A 14,474-nucleotide genomic window follows, 5' to 3' on the forward strand; every position below is an offset into this window, starting at 1 on the left:
TCCTGTGCCATCTGTATTCTGGACCCTGGACTGCATTTGCCAAGTAAAGGTAAAGAAACTGCACCCTATTGTGTCCTTGCCTTCTTCCTGCAACCTCTCCAGCACTGCTACATCTCTGTGCCAAACACTACACCCTCTTCCTCAACACCTAACCTCTTCATCTACTCTGCCCTGGGACTACAGCTCTGCCTGTGGAGGACTACACCATCATTGCTGCACCCCACCTTCTGTCCCAGAGGATCTGTCTGCAGCGTCGGCGTAACACCTTCATTGCCGAACACCACAGGTGGCGTCATGAATCATTCACTCATAAACTTTATTCCATCACCCTTAACCCCCTTTTACATGGGCGCCCAGGGCCACGGACCGGGTCACCGCTGCTGTGACATTCCCCTCTGAGAGACCGGCCCGGTACCGAGTACCCCACAGCCCTGGCGGTCGACCCACATGCTCATGTGAGTGAGCCCAAAGTGTCAGACTTTGCTTAAAGGGAACCTGTCTCCCCAGGGCGTTTTTAAGTAAAAGAGCCACCTTCAGCAGCACTAATGCTGCACTCTGTGAAGGTGGCTCTTAGGTTTCTGACCCTTAGTAATGCCGAAATATTAACTTTTATAGATAGGTCCCCATACCTGTATTGCGTCAGAGGTATGTTGTGTCCCCCTGTATCAGGCGCCTCCCAGCCATCCATCATGCCCCTGTTGTGTCTGGGCGCCACCTCCCAGCCATCCATCATGCCCCTGTTTTGCGTCTGTGTGCCGCCTCCCAGCCGTCCATCATGCCCCTGTCTTGCGTCTGTGTGCCGCCTCCAAGCCGTCCATCATGCCCCTGTGTTGCGTCTGGGCGCCGCCTCCCATCCATCACGCCCCTGTGTGCCGCCGCCTCCTCCTGTGTTGTATGCCGGCACCTGCGCTGTGACAACAGTTCTCGGGCAGCGCAGGTTCCCATTACATTTTTTCTGGCACTCATTAGAGAATCAAGGAAAGACCAAGCTGATGGATCCTATGTAATGATCTCAGTTTTTCTTATAGTGAATCTTTCCTTTAAATAAGCACACCCATCAACATTTTATTCTCTTACTATATTGCAATCATTATATTATATAAGACTGTGGATTTACAATAGCTAATTTGCCCTTCGACCCAGTTAACTCTAGATCTATGACATCACGTTATTAAAAACTGACTAGCTGAATCCTTCTAAGCTCTATGTAGAAACAGGAGGTCAATTTCCCTGCATGAGTCAATGCAAACGTCCCTGGCAGGGGGAAGAGGGAGCAGCTGGGTCAGGAGATGAAGAGGGAATGATTTCTGCAGGGAAAAGAGACTTCCTGTTTCTACATAGAGTATAGAAAAAACTATAATTTACTGGGTAGAAAGGCAAAATGAGCAATTGTAAGTACACAGTGCTGTATAATATGATGACTGCAACATATTAGGAGGATGCAAATGTTGATGGGAGGTAGAGTGCTTCTCTAAGGTCCTAGAAAGCATGATTTATGCTTCCTGAAAGGAACTGTCTAGCTTTGGCCTAGATTAGTGGAAAGTAGGCAGTGTGCGGTGTTCAGATAGCATATCAAAGCACATGGAATAAGCAAAGAATGAAAAAGTTGTAGTCCAAGCAGAATTCTGACAAAACAGACGGAGGTTGTAGATAATTACCTTAGAAAGTCCAGACTAGCAAAAGAGCTATGAAAAACAAGTGAAGTTAAAAATGGTCAGTATTACTAAAACGGCAGTTCAGCTAAATCTGGAAAGAGCCTGGGGCTGCACATTAGATACCATTGTAACTGGAAGATGAAACATGCTCATACACATTAGATGATGTTCACTAAACCTGCCAATGATCTAATGTGTATGAGAGTGACAGTAGATGTCGTGGGAAAGGAAGATCGGGCATGTCAGAATTCAGCTTACCCAATCTTCTGTTCTCATTGGAGGTAGTCTGAGTCCTCCGTGTCTAAAAATGTAACATGCACTCACACTTTTAAGTGATTCTCCTGCCAAGCACATCCACCACTCATTAGGAGCTGCAGTCAGCCATTTTCTTCTCTAGTCCAGGTTTTTTTTCGTGCTCCTGGTAAACTGCTAATTTTACAAGTTGAATGAACAAGCAGCCAGGCATTCCTCCTGCGCAAACGGTAACGCATCACACCAATCCTCCTGTCTGGTGGAGATCAGACACCTGAGAATCTGTTCCAGGGATTGATTGGTGCGTTCCGTCTGACCATTACTCTCCGGGTGATATGCCGAGGAGAAGGAGAGTGAGATGCCCAATTTCTTACAGAATGCCCTCCAAAATTTGGCCACAAACTGCACACCTCTGTCAGACACAACATTCAGGGGTACCCCATGCAATCGGACCACATGCAGCACAAACAACCTTGACAATGTTGCTGCTGAGGGTAATGCTGCCAAGGGAATGAAATGGGCTTGTTTCGAAAACCTGTCCACCACCACCCAGATCACGGTATTGCCCCTGGATGGTGGAAGACCGGTAATAAAGTCCATGGCCTATCAGGAACCGGTAACGGTATGAGTTCTCCTGCTGGCCGGTTATGCGAGCTTTTAGAACGGGCACAAACTTCACAAGCAGAAATGAATTTCTTGACATCGGACCCAAGTGAAGGCCCTACGATCATGTGACAGCAGGACGCTAATCCCAGCCCCCTGCAGTCACATGATCGTGGGTCCTTTACTGCTTTCTACAGTCAGTGCCCCGCTCCACAGGTATCTTTGGGCATAGGTCAGTTATAATGTCAGGAACACCACATTGCACTTGCTCACTGAGCCAGTGCGCATATCCTGAGTACAAACCTGTGCCCAAAGATACCCGTGGAGCGGGGCAGCAGTGGTGACGATGCGTGCTCCAGGCTCACAGGACCTGTGTCACTGAAGGTAGAAAGCAGTGAAGGACCTACGATCATGTGACTGCAGGGGGCGGGGCTTAGCATCCTGTTGCTGGAGATAAGTGCAGGATTCTACTACAGGGATCCTCAAATCAGACAAACGGGGGTCATACACAGAGTGGGCAGCGTGGTACCAGAGGGACAAGCAGAGAGTAGTCAGAACGTAAGCAATGAGTCATACACGGAGATAGAAACAAAGTACAAGAGGGGCAATCAGAGACTAGTCAGGACATAGGCAATGCGTCAGAAACCAGAGAAGCAGATAAACAGTACAGAATCAAGAGACAAACTCACAACAGGGGACAGAACCGGGTCAGAACCATATAAGCAAGCTAGAAGACAATCAGAAGGCACAGGCACACAGGGGTCACCACACTCGGCCAAAGGCAAAAGTATAACTGACAGTGATTGGAGTCTCCCAGGGCAATAAGAAGCCCTCCTTGAGCCAAAGAGAGGCTACAATAATTAACCCCCGGCGTGCAGGTCAAGCCTGCACTGAGCCCAAGACATTAACCCCTGACGTGCAGGTCAAAATCTGCCCTGGGATCATGACAATAGAGTGGCTTCACGTTTTGTCTCACAGTCTGGTGAGGTTTTACACAGCAACCTCTACAACCAACAACTGACCGTGAACGTAGCACTAAATGGTAATTTTCTCATGTGAGACAATCGGGCCGATTATGCTAATGTCACTCGGATCAAAGTCTGTCGGAGTTTGATCTGAGTGTCACCTTAGTGTGACCTGATTCTCTCGCATGAGAGAATCGTATCACAGGTGCGGAAAAGATGGAAAACTTAATTTCTCCATCTTTTCCATTGTCTTTGTGTCCATGGTAATCAGACTGCGCTTGGATGACATCTACTATATGTGTAGTCTAATGTTTCACGCGCACCCATAGACTTTTATGGGTGCATGTAATCCAATTATCGGATGCACTCGCAGCTTGCTGCAATAGTTTTTCTCATGCCATCATTTCTACCTGCAGTGTGCTCTTTGTTTGCTGATTGCCTATGTCTCTGCCATTGATTATATGTCTCCTGATAACATGCAACTATGCCATTAGCCAGTCTTGGATTAATTATACTTTTTAATTTCCTGTATATATCTACCCACCTGGCTCTGTGTCTTCTGGTGTATCCTGCTCCGCTTGCCTGCCTGCCGTCCAGTTTATCCCATGATCCTGGTCTTTCCTGATCCACTCGCCATTCAGCAAGCCCTGTCTGATTCGCCATCACCTTCAGCTTTTGTTGCTCACCCTGACCTAGAGCTTTGAGATCCACCTTACCAGGTGAGCTTATAACATAGACATGTCAGGTAAACTGACAGATTCTCCTTTAAAGGGCTTTTCTGATGTATTTTTAAACTCCACAATGAGACCAGCCTGGAGAAAAGAAAAAAGAAGGTTTTCTTACTACTGGCTTCTACTTTCCGTTCCATTGCTGCCACTGTGCAAGACCAAAATTGAACTGTGTAGGCCACTGATTGGCTACAGGGTTAGGGGACTCATGGTTGGGACATATTTGCTTCTGGTTTGGTAGAAACAAACAGCTATGCACTTATGACCAGCTTACCTTGTTATTTGGACAGGCCCACGTCAAATATTCCTGATGATGAGGCAATGTAGTGTTACATAGTGCTCAACTCTGGGCTGTTGAATTGGGAAGCCAATCCTCCCACTCTGACTCCTTAATATCCTTGACCCCAACTCCACCACTCGTGCTCATTCAAGAACACTAGCAACTGGAGTTGCTGGAAAAAGAGTGACTTTTTACAATAATGCTCCGTTCTAGTGAATAGAAGGGTTCCTGTGGGGACTATTCCTTAATCCTAATTATAGCTATAAGAACTGTCCAAAGATGTCCCCAACCTAAAGATGCCTGTAAGGGTCCATCATACTACTAGTGTACTAAGAGTGAAATAACCTGCTGCAAAGTATCGGTTTAGCTGGAATCCCCCCAATGGCGTGCCTTGTGGTTGGTCTGCCTGTCAACATCACATTGTCTGCTCATTCATCGCTGTTGTTGTGGATCCCAAACAATAATCCTATTTTTAAGGTCCACTTTAGAAGAGCTGCCTGTAGCCCTTCAGGAGTAGTTAGTGGTTTGAAGCAGCTTCTGAAGTGTAATGCAAAGATGAACCGCTGCCAGAACTCCATCATGTGTGACGTTCACTAGGCTGCATTGCAGCAATGTACACACCTCAGTTTCACAATTGACAGATCTGTGACACATTGCTAATGAGCTGATATTCTGAGACAGTATAATCCTGGGTGCACTCATGCTAGCAGTGCTAATAATGCCTTGTACTTCCTTTACTGAAGTCAGGACAATGTCCGAGTTATTCTGTGTATAGACATAGCTACATTTCACACATCAGTGTTTTGCAGTCCGTATACGGACTGCGATGTTGGGTTGTTTCCAGTTATCCCGACTCAAACTCAGATTAATATAATAAGGTTCAGGATGCCCTTGGTCAATTTAGCCATTACGGTTCATATTTGGACCACGAAATATGGCTGTCTTGATCTGGTTTATCTTGTAGAGTGTCACCTACCAATAGACTGTTATTCCTCCTTCCAGATGTGCAGGTTCTCTGTAAATGTTCATAAATCATTCTAGACTAGTAAATTATAGTAAATAGAAAACAGGGAGCAGGGGATGCATCCAATCGGTCAGAGCGCATGAAGGACACTTAGGGAGAGGAAATAGATTATTTCGTAGTTGTCACATTCATAATATTCAATAACCATGTGGGCAGCTCTTTGCCATGTCATTTCATGCTGACTGCTAACTATATATTATGAGGCAGTGAGGGGTATCATATACGAGGGTCATTATGTGTCCCCAAGGATGTGCATAGAAGCTTACTAAACCCGCTGGAGTGCATTGTAATTACAGCCACAGCTGTGGTTGCAATGCAAAATGAAAGAGGGTGGATTTGGTCAAACTATTTGACCAAGGCAGAGTTAAGAAAACCTGACATGAGCTTTTAAATTTGGAGAGATCTGCAGGATGGTAATGGACTCCCCCGGAAGAAGGCACTGTGCCGAAACGCGCGTTGGGGCAGTTGGAACCGCAACCTTCAGGTAACCTTCAGGCAATAATTTGCTCTCTTTATTTTTCCTTGCTCAGCACACTTCCCTAATTTGGCATACAACCTTTTTGGACTTTTCTACACTTCTCTGTGTACCCTTGAGTCTTGATACATCTAACACCTATACTATATTCATGGGTATACCTAATTGCACAATGCACATGCACTTTTGGGCATCTTATATTTTATGTACTCTGCCTGCTTGTTACCTGTTATTGCTGTGGTTCCATCTTTCTTGGCTTACCATTGTCATTATCCTATTACCTGAATTTATATATGTTTTTAACTGTTTTTTTCAATAAAGCTTTACATCTTTTTAGTATTTGGTTCTTTTGGTGCTATTTTCCTTTGATATGATTGCCAGGATGGCAGTGGGACAGATCCCTCCCTCCAGTCCAGGTCTTGGGATTGGCCCATGTCCACGATTCCCATTTAAACTTTCAGTTAATGTTTGGGTGTGTCAGTTTTAAGTTTGCAAGCACCAGAACCGGACCTCTGTGTAGGACAGGTCTCCGTGAGACTGAACACAGGCCAGAGCCAGAGAAAGCAAAGCCACTTACGCATCCATGAGTGATACGATGGTGCAGTCGCCCATGGCAAAGGACTTATATGGACGTTCCGACTGCGAACCAGAGCATAAAAGTTTTGGATTTATTTTGTGAGTTTGAAAATAAAGACCTTTATGTTGAACTTTGGGTCCCTGCCTATTTACTGCAAGGATGAAAAAGGCGCTTCCTTACTATATATGAATTTATCAGAATAAACTACATAGCTGCTGTGTAATTTGTTTTTTAACCCCTTCCCAACATGCGCCATACTAGTACTGCTCTGCGGGAACTGCGTTCCAGTAAAAAGCAGTACTAGTATGGCGGCACAATTGCACGGCCTCATGCTGAGCGCTGCGGCGATCGCATGCGGGTGGTCAGCTGTAAGTGACAGTATTTAACCACTCTGATGCCGCTGTCAGTACTGACAGCGGCATAGAGAACAATGCGATCGCATTGTTCCGGTGATCTCCATGGAGACCCCTTGCTCCAAGATGGCCGCGGGTCCTGCAATGAGGTGGCTTCTCAGTGCCTGCTGAGAACAGGTGCCAGCAAGCCACCTTCACTGCCTGTCAGATTGCTGATCTGACATGATGTAGTGATGTCCCAACCTGGGACAATGTTTTAAAGTTAAAAATAAAAATTAGAATGTGTAAAAATATTTTTTTTTAAAATCCCTTAATAAAGAAAAAAATCTATTTTTCCAGTAAATCCATTTATTTATGTAAAAAAAAAAAATAAAAGTACACATATTTTGTATCACCACGTCTGTAAAGACCCACTCTATAAAACTGTCCCACTAGTTAACACCTTCAGTGAACACCATTAAAATGAATAAAAAACGAGGCAAAAAACAATGCTTTATCATCATACCGCTGAAAAAAGTGCAATAAAACGCGATCAAAAAGACGGCTGTAAATAAAAAATGGTACCGCTGAAAACGTCATCTTGTCCCGCAAAAAAGAAGCCACCATACAGCGCAATCAGCAGAAAAATACTATAGTTATAGCTCTCAAAATGTGGTGATGCAAAAACTATTTTTTTGCAATAAAAGCGTGTTTTAGTGTGTTACAGCTGCCAAACATAAAAACCCACTATAAATAGTAAATCAAACCCTCCTTTATCACCCCCTTAGTTAGGGAAAAATAATAAAATAAAAAAATGTATTTCCATTTTCCCATTAGGGTTGGGGCTAAAGTTAGGGTTGGGGCTAAAGTTAAGGTTAGGGTTGGGATTAGGGTTAAGATTGGAATTAGGGTTAGGGTTGGAGTTAGGGTTGTGATTAGAGTTAGGGGTGTGTTAGGGTTAGGTTTGTGGTTAGGGTTATGGTTAGGGTTGGGATTAGGGTTAGGGGTGTGTTGGGGTTATGGTTGGAGTTAGAATTGGGTGGTTTCTACTGTTTAGGCACATCAGCGGCTCTCCAAACTTGACATTGAGTCTGATCTCAATTCCAGCCAATTTAGCATTGAATCGTCAAATGGCGCTCCTTCCCTTCCGAGCTCTGTCATGCACCCAAACAGTGGTTTACCCCCACAGATGGGATATCAGAATACTCAGGACAAAAAAATTGGGGCGAAAAGATCATTTTTGTGAAAAAAATATGATTTTTTATTTTTACGGCTCTACGTTATAAACTTCTGTGAAGCACTTGGGGGTTCAAAGTGCTCACTACACATCTAGATAAGTTCCTTAGGGGGTCTAGTTTCCAAAATGGTGTCACTTGTGAGGGGGGTTTCCACTGTTTAGGCACATCAGGGGCTCTCCATATGCGACATTGCATCCGATCTCACATTCCAACCAATTTTGCATTGAAAAGATGGGATATCAGCATACTCAGGACAAATTGCACAACAACTTTTTGGGGTCCAATTTCTCCTGCTACCCTTAGTAAAATAAAACAAATTGGATCTGAAGTAAATTTTTTGTGAAAAAAGTTAAATGTTAATTTTTTTTTAAACATTCCAAAAATTCCTGTGAAGCACCTGAAGGGTTAATAAACATCTTCAATGTGGTTTTGAGTACCTTGAGGGGTGCAGTTTTAAGAATGGTGTCACTTTTAGGCATTTTCTAGTCATATAGGCCCCTCAAAGTCACTTCAAGTGTGTGGTGGTCCCTGAAAAAAAAATGGTTTTGCAAATTTTGTTGTAAAAATGAGAAATCACTGGTCAACTTTTAACCCTTTTAACTTTCTAACAAAAAAAAAATTATGTTTCCAAAACTGCTGATGTAAAGCAGACATGTGGGAAATATTATTTATTAAGTATTTTGTGTGATATGACTCTAATTTAAGGGCATAAAAACTAAAAGTTTGAAAATTGTGAAACTTTCAAAACTTTTGCCAAATTTCCATTTTTTTCACAAATAAAGTCATATCGAAGTAATTTTACCACTATCATAAAGTACAATATGTCACGAGAAAACAGAACCACCAGGATCCATTGAAGCGTTTCAGAGTTATGAACACATAAAGTGACAGTAGTCAATATTGTAAAAATCGGCCTGGTCATTAAGGTGAAAACAGGCTTCATCTCAAAGGGGTTAAAAAGAGCTCAATGTGAGCACAACGTGTAAAAATAATAACCACCATTGTTATTCCACACTGGAACTGCTTCTTTTATACAGCATTGTGGTCTACTAAAAAGACGGACACAGGCCAGAGAGCGTGCACTGTGTCTCCATCTGCCTCGTTATAGGAATCTTGGTTACATAGGTTGAAAAACGACCATCAATTTCAATTTTTCTCCATCAATTATACATTTTGCCACTAATTTAACTATAACCCACAATATTATTTGTATTGAGGAAATCATCCAGCCCTTTTATAAAAGCTGTTATAGTATGCGCCATTAGTACCTCTTGTGGTCGGGAATTCCACAGTCTGACTGCTTTAACTGTAAAGAACCCTTTCCTATTTAGCTGCCGGAATCACCTTTCTTCACCTCGTAATAAGTGCCCCCTGGTCCTTAGTATGGTCTTTGGAAGGAATGTCATGAGCCAGTTCTTTGTACTGACCACTGTGGTGTAGTGACCACCGTGTCCGCTAGGGGCGCTGTGTGGATGTCCTAGGAGAGAGGATGAATGGCAGAGTACGGAATGACCGTTGTGTATCTCAAGGTGGGTGGCCTTGAGATGGAGACTTATGTGTGTGTTGATCAGCAGTGATACTGCTGAGGTGCTGTTTCAATGTGTCCGGGAGAAGTCTCCAGGTATCTGGGGAGATGGGTGGGACTAGTTACCTACAAATCCACCCTGGGGTGGGGTTAAGAACGATAGTGTAAAGAGCGTGAGAATGGTTCAAGGACCTGTGATGAGGTCATAGCCATGTGACCCGGTGGGCGTGGCTACGGACCATATAAGGTGGCCAGGGTAGGTCACATGGGTGAATGCAGGGACCCGTGTTATGATTGAGTCACCGTAGGAGGCAAAAACAGAAATGCTAGCTAGTCCTGAAAACCAGAGAAGTTGGCAACTATCAGATTGCAGACCCCTGAACCTATCAACACAACTAGCAGTAGCCGTGGGGGGTTCCTACGATGACCTAGACCCCTCGATCACAGCCGGAGAGATACATAGGCCTAAAGAAGGAAAGGGGAAATCTAACTGCCCCAGAGCAGACCCCAAAGCAATAGGCAGCCCCCCACATATAATGACGGTGAAGCAAGATGAAAACACTTACACAGACAGAAAGACAGGCTGAGCAAAGACGGGGCCCAACAACTACCTAGATAGGAACGGATAGGAATGCTGCTGTCTGCAATCTGCCAAAACCCTAACAGAGACAAAAGCCAACAAGCTGATATAAAAATGGCCCTGAAGCAACTAAGCTTCAAAAACTAAATCAGCACTCAGGTACTTTCAGAAGACAGAGCTCTAGGAACACTGCACACTCCAGCAGGGAGTGGCAGAATCCAAAAAGCAAGAAAAACAAAAACAAATCTTAGATGCAAAAAGGCAAAACAGAAAACTTAGCTTTAGGAGAGCAGGAATCAGACTGGTGTCCAAGAGTCCACAGAGAAATCACCTGCAGGGCAGATAGGGCGTAGGCTGCCTTAAATCCAGTCAGTGACTCCACTCAGCCAATCGTCTTCATTAGTCCCAGGTGCCTGATAATCAGGCTCACTACCTTCCTTCACTAGAATAGGGAGTTCACCAGGCCTCAGTGACGGAGGGGAAAATGAACTCACAACAGTACCCCCCCCTTGAGGAGGGGTCACCGAACCCTCAACAACGCTACCAGGGCGATCAGGGTGAGCCCGATGAAAGGCACGCACCAATCTTTTGGCATGAATATCAGAGGCAGAGACCCAGGAATTATCCTCCTGACCATAACCCTTCCACTTAACCAAATACTGGAGTCTCCGTCTAGCCAGACGGGAATCCAGAATTTTCTCTACCTCTTATTCCAAGTTACCTTCAACCAATACAGGGTCCGGAGGTGCCACCTCAGGCACAACTGGCTCAACAAACCTCTTCAACAAGGACTTCTGGAACACATTATGGATCTTAAATGTGACAGGAAGAGCCAAATGAAAAGAGACCGGATTAATAATCTCCAAAATCTTGTAAGGTCCAATAAATCTAGGCTTAAACTTAGGAGAAGCCACCTTCATAGCAATATTTTTTGATGATAACCACACCATATCACCAATCTTAAACTGGGGACCAATGGTCCTATGTCGATTGGAAAACCGCTGGGCCTTTTCCTGGGAGAGAGATAACTTTATCCACCACTTGGTCCCAGATCTGGTGCATTCTCTCCACCACAGTGTCAACACCTGGGCAGGCAGAAGGCTCCACCTGCCCTGAAGAAAATCGAGGGTGAAAACCAAAGTTACAAAAAAAAGGTGACATCAAAGTGGCAGAACTAGCTCTATTATTTAAAGCAAATTCGGCCAAGGGCAAAAATGAAACCCAATCATCCTGATCAGCGGAAATAAAACATCTCAAATACGACTCCAAGGTCTGGTTTGTTCTCTCTGTCTGTCCATTGGTCTGAGGGTGAAAAGCAGAGGAGAAGGACAACTGAATTCCCAACTTGGAACAGAACGTCCTCCAAAATTTAGACACAAATTGAACTCCTCTGTCAGATACAATGTTCTCAGGAATCCCGTGCAAGCGAACCACCTGTTGCAAAAACAGAGGCACCAACTCAGAGGAAGATGGCAACTTAGGGAGTGGTACAAGATGAACCATCTTAGAGAACCTATCACAAATCACCCAAATAACAGTCATTCTTTGAGAGACCGGCATATCAGAAATGAAATCCATTGAAATATGGGTCCATGGCCTCCTGGGAACTGGCAAAGGCATCAACAACCCACTAGAGCGAGAACAAGATTTAGACCGGGAGCAAGTCCCACAGGACTGCACAAAATTCCTGACATCATGAGACAAGGTGGGCCACCAAAAAGCGACTCACCAGATCTCTAGTACCAAAAATACCTGGATGACCAGCCAATGCAGAGCAATGAACTTCAGACATCACTCTCTTCTTCCACTGGTCAGGAACATACAACTTTCCACTGGGGCAACGCTCAGGTTTGTCCTCCTGGAACTCCTGCAGAGCAAGTCTCAAATCGGGCGAGATGGCAGAAAGAACTACCCCTTCGCCTAAGATGGTGGCAGGCTTGGTCACCACAGGAGAATCAGCAAAGAAACTCCTAGAGAGGGCGTCAGCCTTGACATTCTTAGTTCCAGGAAGGAAAGAGACCACAAAATCAAAACGTGTAAAAAACAAGGCCCACCTAGCCTGTCTAGGGTTCAAGCGTTTAGCCGACTCTAGGTAAATCAAATTTTTGTGGTCAGTGAGGACCACAACTTGATGTTTGGCTCCCTCCAACCAATGTCTCCACTCCTCAAATGCCCATTTCATGGCCAACAGTTCCTGATTCCCCACATCATAGTTACGTTCAGATGAAGAGAACTTACGGGAAAAGAAAGCACAAGGATTCATTTTAGATGTTACCGGATCCTTTTGGGACAACACCGCTCCTGCACCAATCTCAGAAGCATCCACCTCTACCTGGAACGGGAGTGAGACATCAGGTTGCCGCAGAACCGGGGCGGAGGTAAATCTACGCTTCAGCTCCTGAAAGGAAGCAACCGCCTCCGGAGACCAATTCAACACATCCGCACCCTTCCTGGTCAGGTAAGTCAATGGTTTGGCAATACTAGAAAATTTTGCTATAAATTTCCGATAAAAATTAGCAAGACCCAAAAACTTCTGGAGGGCCTTCAAAGAAGTGGGCTGAACCCAATCATAAATGGCCTGTACCTTGGCCGGGTCCATTTCAATAGTTGACGGAGACAAAATAAATCCCAAAAAAGAAATTCTCTGTACTCCAAAAAGGCATTTTGATCCTTTGACATACAGAGAATTCTCTCTCAAAATCCGGAACACAGTCCGAATATGTTCCACATGAGAATCCCAATCCTTGGAGAAGATCAAAATATCATCCAGATAGATAATCAAAAATTTATCGACAAAGTCTCGGAAAATATCGTTCATGAAGCACTGGAAGACAGAAGGGGCATTAGTGAGCCCAAAAGTCATCACCAGGTACTCAAAATGTCCCTCCGGAGTATTAAACGCCGTCTTCCATTCATCCCCCCTGCTTAATGCGGATAAGATTATACGCCCCCCTGAGGTCAAGCTTGGTAAACCAGCAAGCACCTCTGACTCTAGAGAATAGATCCGAAATCAGGGGTAATGGATACTGATATTTAATAGTAATTTTATTGAGGGCACGATAATCAATACAAGGCCTTAAAGAACCATCCTTCTTGGCCACAAAAAAAAAAACGGCACCTAAGGGTGAAGAGGATGGTCTAATATGACCCTTCTCCAACACCTCCTTAATATAGGACCGCATAGCCTCGTGCTCGGGTACAGATAAATTGAAGAGCCGACCCTTAGGAAATTTACACCCCGGGTTTAGTTCAATTGCACAGTCATAACTCCTATGAGGAGGCAAGGACGCAGACTCATTCTCACTAAATACATCATAGTAGTCCGCCAAATAGTCAGGAACCTCATGCGACTGAGGAGAGGTGGAAAAAACCGGAGCCTCACTAAAGGTACACCGGCAACCCCAACTCTCCACAGACACAGACTTCCAATCCAAAACTGGATTATGAATCTGCAACCAGGGAAACCCCAGAATAACGGCATCATGCAGACCATGCAACACCAAAAATCTGCAATTTTCTTGGTGGTCTGGGGCGACCCGCATGACCAACTGGGTCCAAAACTGAGGTTTATTTTTAGCCAGAGGGGTAGCATCAATCCCCCTCAAAGGGATAGGCGTCTGCAGAGGTGTCAACGGAAATCCACAACGTTTAGCAAAATCCAAGTCCATTAGGTTTAGCGCTGCTCCTGAATCCACAAAAGCCTTGGCGGAAAATGTGGACAGGGAACAGATCAGAGTAATCGCCAAAAGAAACTTAGGCTGAACCCCACCAACAGAAAACGTGTGTGCAAAGCGTTTCTCACGTTTAGGACAAACAGAAATAACATGTGAGGCATCTCCACAGAAAAAACACAGCTTATTACGCCTTCTGAATTCCTGACGTTGCGCCTTAGACAAAACTCTATCACATTGCATAGGTTCAGACGTCTGTTCAACCGGTGGCAACACCTCTCGTGTAATCCTGCGTTCACGTAAACGCCGATCAACCTGAATGGCTAAAGACATAGAATCGTCCAGACCAGAGGGAACAGGAAATCCCACCATAGTATCTTTTACGGCTTCTGACAAACCCTTCCGAAAGAGAGCAGCCAAGGCACTATCATTCCAGGTAGTAAGGACCGCCCACTTTCGGAACTTTTGACAGTACAACTCTGCAGATTCTCGACCCTGGTTCAATGCTAACAGGGTCTTTTCAGCCTGATCAATAGCATTAGGTTCGTCGTACAGCAACCCCAAGGCTT

At 44.7% G+C, this 14,474-nt stretch overlaps 1 long non-coding RNA gene across 1 annotated transcript in view; it reads left to right on the forward strand.

The window, feature by feature from the left end:
- Positions 1 to 14,474, forward strand: part of LOC141075975 (uncharacterized) — a 50,602-nt gene that overhangs the window by 18,484 nt on the left and 17,644 nt on the right. The window contains exon 3 of the long non-coding RNA XR_012227382.1: positions 4,073 to 4,194. This is a non-coding gene — a long non-coding RNA (uncharacterized lncRNA). The remainder of the gene's footprint in view (positions 1 to 4,072; positions 4,195 to 14,474) is intronic.

This window comes from Dendrobates tinctorius, unplaced genomic scaffold (assembly GCF_039654945.1).
Source record: "Dendrobates tinctorius isolate UK_male_01 unplaced genomic scaffold, ASM3965494v1 ptg000383l, whole genome shotgun sequence".
Classification (NCBI taxonomy): Eukaryota; Metazoa; Chordata; class Amphibia; order Anura; family Dendrobatidae; genus Dendrobates; species Dendrobates tinctorius.